This window comes from Symphalangus syndactylus, chromosome X (genome assembly GCF_028878055.3).
Source record: "Symphalangus syndactylus isolate Jambi chromosome X, NHGRI_mSymSyn1-v2.1_pri, whole genome shotgun sequence".
Taxonomy (NCBI): Eukaryota; Metazoa; Chordata; class Mammalia; order Primates; family Hylobatidae; genus Symphalangus; species Symphalangus syndactylus.
The window spans coordinates 132,116,107-132,121,027 of NC_072447.2; the positions used below are offsets into that span (position 1 = coordinate 132,116,107).

Sequence of the window (4,921 nt, forward strand, 5' to 3'; positions counted from 1 at the left end):
GCTAACACAGTGAAACGCCGTCTCTACTAAAAAAAAAAACCAAAAAACAAAAAAATTAGCCGGGCGTGGTGGCGGGCTCCTGTAGTCCCAGCTACTCAGGAGGCTGAGGCGGGAGAATGGCGTGAACCCGGGAGGCGGAGCTTGCAGTGAGCCAAGATCGCGCCACTGCACTCCAGCCTGGGCGAAAGAACGAGACTCCATCTCAAGAAAAAAAAGTAAAATTTCCCAAAGCTGGGAGTAACAGTCTAGAGCCCAGGTTGGGAGGGGGGCGGCAGGCCTCACCCAGAGCCCAGCTTGAAGCCCCTGAACCCCACCTTCCCTTCCAGAGGGAGGGAGGAAACAGCTGAGGAGAGCCCTCAGTCAGTCCTCTCCCTCATCCCTGAGGCCAGCTGTGCCAGGCCCCTTGAGGCCAACAGCCCATGCAGAGGACTGGGGGGAAGGGAAACAGGTAGGAAACAGAAATTAGAGGTTAATAACTCCAACAACACCCACCCCCAAGAAAACAAAATAACAAACCTGACTATGAAAGGAGGATGGAAGATGAATACTGATAAACTCCTCAGCTCCCCAGAACAGCTCAGTTTGGGCTGGGTTGGGCTGATCGGAGGAAAGGTCTTGAGACCCAACTGCATGTTACCTCTGGAGAACAAATATTCTAAGGGGAAAACCATGAGGCAAGCCTCTGTGGTCACAGTCAACGCAGCTGACAGGCCTGGTGCGGCCCACCGCCCAACCCCACTCACACAGGGAACAGCTGTGCAGGTCTGGATAGAGAAGAGGTCAAGGGCTTGGACTGGGGACCCTGAGAAGCCAAGGTGTGGGGCCTCCTCGCAGTCCCGGTGCAGCAATGGCAGGAAGGCCAGCAGAGGCCCTAGTAGAGCTGGTTGCCCTGCTGCTGGGCCTGCGTCAGGCTGTCCTTGCGGTGCAGGTGGGGAACCCCCATTCTTTTGGGGCTGCACTGGGGGCGGCTGGAGCTGGGGAGTGGCCAGGCCCTGCCCTCAGTGTGGGAAGTGCCAGGACCCTCCTCTGTGACACTGTTAATGAGCAGCAGGCTCTGGCGCTCTTCCTCAGGGCTGATGGGCAGGTTCAGCTCTTCTTCCTCCTCCCTGGGAAAGTCAGTCAGGTTCTGTGGGAAGCAAAAGCCCACTCTCTTTGGTTCGGGGAGAAGGTGCCTGGACCACCTCATCTCTGTCAGCGGGGTTATGGGCAAAACGGCACTGCAGCTCAGGGAGGGTGTCACTCTTAAAGGCTGTGCCCTGGGCCACAGCAGCAGGTGGCGGAATATGGTCCACAAATGCCCACTGCCAGCTGGCCAGCAGGTCTTCTTCAGAGCTAACAGACCTGGCTGGGGCACTGAGTGTTGGGGGCACTGAGCTGGGCTGGTGGTTGGGTGAGGCCTAGGCTGAGGAAGGGGCGCTGAGCACTGGGCTGGGGCAGGCCCGCTCACTCCCTTCCCCCACCAGGCTCAGTGAAATGGCCTGGCGGGTAGCATAAGTGCAGTTGGGCAGGGGGCCGTTGCAGGGGATCCAAACCTTATCCTTGCAGAACTCTATTACCCTGCAGCCAGGATACACTGGGTGTGGTGGAGATGGGGTGGGGTAGGGGCTCAGCTTCTCAAAGGCTGGCAGGGGCAGCTCTTCCTCCGGGGAGCCCCCAGCAGTACCCAGAGAGTGACACTCCCCATTGGGTTGGGGGGTGGGGCTGCCAGGGGCCGAGGGACTGGCTGGATCACCTGGGGCACCCTCACTGATGTCCACATGCACAAAGACATCTTCAGCCACAGGGTGCCCAGCGCTGCCTGACTGGGCTGAATTCAGCAGCAGAGACTCTGGCTTCTCTGACACTCGGGCAATGACCAAAGTAGGCACCACAGCTGCTGGGGCTAGGCTGGGAGCAGGACCCGGGCTGGCGTCCTCTTGACCACTATGCAGATGTTTCCAAACCATGTCCTATAGCTCACAGGACAGATCAGAGAACTCGTAGTTTCGGAAGTGGGACTTGTTGCACTTGAGGAGCTGCACAGCCAGGTTGCAGTCCCCCTGGTACTGCTCGTTGAGCTACTCCAGCTTGTTGATGGTGTTCTTGGCATCCAGCAGCTTGTTGGTCAGCTCCACGATCTCCCAGTCCAGCGTCTGCCTATCCATCTCAGCCTTCTTGATCAGTGTGCAGCTTGTCCTCCAACTCCTGGTTGGTCTGCTGGGAAGCCACGTAGCTGTTCTGCAGCCTGCAGAACTTATCCTTAAACTTGTCCAGGTCCTCGCGGCTCTGGCCCAGCTCCAGCTCCAGGCAGTCCTGCCCAATTTGCAGCTCACATTCTAGGACCTCAGTGCATCTCATGGCCGAGGCCAGGTGCCGATGAAGCTCTTCATTATCCTGTTGCAAGAGCTTCATCCTTTCCAAGTCAGTTAGGGATTTCTCCTGCTCAAACCCGGATCCAGGAATTTCCAGTCGCAACTCCCGATACTCTGGTGGTGCCTTGAGGTAGGGTTCCTTAGCAGGGGCTGCACTGGTCATTCTGGGAGGTGACACCTCCTCCACCTGTGACTGTCAGCAGCTCTCTCTGTTCCGCTGTCCGGGAGTTAGCCCCCAGCTCTCCGCTTCCCACGGCCCCTCCACTTCCTTTAGCCAATAGCTCTTTCTACCGCTGCCAGCTGCGTTCAGGCCACCATCTTGCTGCGGGGCAGGCCGGGGCTAGTGGCCAGGGCTGCGGGAATCCCCATGCACCTGGCACCTCACGTCATCGGGTGTGGGGCCCCTTTGTAATTGTTAAACATATTTATGTTTTGTCTCCTCCTATAGACTGCAGTCTCCTCAAAGGCAGGGACTGTGATGGTGATACTTCTGCATTTACTTCAAGGCCTGGTATAAAAAGGGGCACGCAGCTAGGGCTTAAGTAAATAAACGTTTGGTTTAGAAACATCTAGAACTGAAGACTAGCGGTGAGTCAGATAGACAGCTTAACCTAAGATCCTTGCATTATTAAGACTTTTGGAACACTTACTAATTGCAAAGCCTGCATCATCATAGTGTGATGGAACGCCCTTGGCAAAAGATGCCCAAATTCTCTCTTTTTGCAAACCCAAGACACACAACCTGTTGCTCACCATGCTGTTTTTCACACACAAAGTTCCACCTGGGCACATCCTGGTGGTCCCTTGTCAGTGTGGCCCCTGTGAGCTGTGTCTCCAGCAGTGGGGATGGGTTTGGCTGAGCCATCCACAATCCTATACTTGGGTCACAATATTTGTGAATATTACAGATGAGGCTAGAAGCATAGCTTGGAGAGAAATGCCCACCTTCAACAGAAACCTCGCAAAGTTCTCTTGAAGAATCACCTGGTTTCTAAGGGCCTTCCTGTAGCAGAAGGAAATGAACACATTTTGTGACAGAGTTTTGTAAATGACTGGCATGATAGTGTGACAAGTCCTGATAAGACTTCCTCAAGCATTATGAGTATCTGTGTGCACAGAACATGGCTCCCAAGGACATGAAGTAGGTAGGATAGGCAACAATCCGTGTACTGTGAACATGCCTCGAGGACTTTTGTACATCCTCTACCTGGTCTGGTCTCTTCCTCCCACCCCTCATTACTAGGTCCTTCTCAGTCTTCAGGCCTCAGCCTAAATGTCACCATCTCCAAGAGATCTATAAGAAAAGCTCCCTTACCAATATTCCTCATTTCCACTTGCTTTCACAGCATTTCCCACAATTTGTAATTTTAAAGATTTATTTATTAACTCATTTTGTCTGTATCACCATACTTAGAGTTTAATAAACTCCAGTGAAGACAAGGCCATCCATGCCTGTTTCACTCACCTACTGTATCCCGCACAGGACTTGGCACAGTTAGTACTCCAAAAATTCTTGGAATAAAGTATTATAAGACCATGTGACAGAGCAGAAAACACAGAGAATTTCAAGTCAGCTGAGCTGGGTTCCAGTTGCAGTGTGGTCATTTCCTAGCTGTGTGATGTCAGACAAATCACTTAACCTCTCTGAGCCTCATTTTTTTTCATTCTTATCTGAATTAATATCACCCGCCTCACAATGCTTCTTGGGGGGGAAAAATAAAATAATTAATGAGAAAGTATTTGGTAGAGTCCTGAACAGACATGAATTATTTTGGTATTATGAAAGATGCCTGAAATAGTACCCCTGCTTTGTCTCTAGGATGCCCTAGAAGCACCTGAAAACTGTACCAGCAGTCACACCTTTGGATTAATGCTATGGAAGACACATACTACATTGAAAACTATTGTGTACCTTTAATATGGGCATTTGACCTTATCATTCACCTGTTGTATTAGTCCAGTCTCACACTGCTATAAAGAAATATCCAAGACCGGGTAATTTATAAAGGAAAGAGGTTTAATTGACTCACAGTTCTGCATGGCTGGGGAGAGCTCAGGAAACTTACAATCATGGCAGAAGGCGAAGGAGAAGCAGGCACCTTCTTCACAAAGTGGCAGGAGAGAGACGTGAGGGTGCAGGAAAAAGCTACCACTTTTAAAACCATCAGATCTCATGAGAATTCACTCACTGTCACAAGAACAGCATGGGGGAAACCACACCCATAATTCAATCATTTCCCTCCCTTGACATGTGGGGATTACAGGTCCCTCCCTCAACACATGGGGATTATAATTCAAGATGAGATTTGGGTGGGGGTACAGAGCCAAACCATATCAGCTGTCTTAGCATTGACTTAGCTGACAGCAGGGCCTGGGCTAGGCAATTTCAGGAAAGGGGTGATGGGAAGACAATCTTGAGATGCCTTAAGCTTACAAGACTTCTAGAGAGTAAATTCAGGCCAGAAGAGGGGCAACTACATGGTGTGGGGGTGGGGGGGCGCCCTGGTGAGGCCTAGGGGAAGTCAGAGTTGTTAGGCAGAGGGAAGTCATAGAAAGGGAGGTGGAGGGGT

The 4,921-nt window shown here is 52.0% G+C and overlaps 1 pseudogene; it reads right to left on the reverse strand.

The window, feature by feature from the left end:
* Positions 1–827: 827 nt before the first annotated feature.
* On the reverse strand, positions 828–2,514 carry LOC129476217 (tight junction-associated protein 1-like; annotated as a pseudogene).
* Between the last annotated feature and the right edge of the window lie 2,407 nt (positions 2,515–4,921).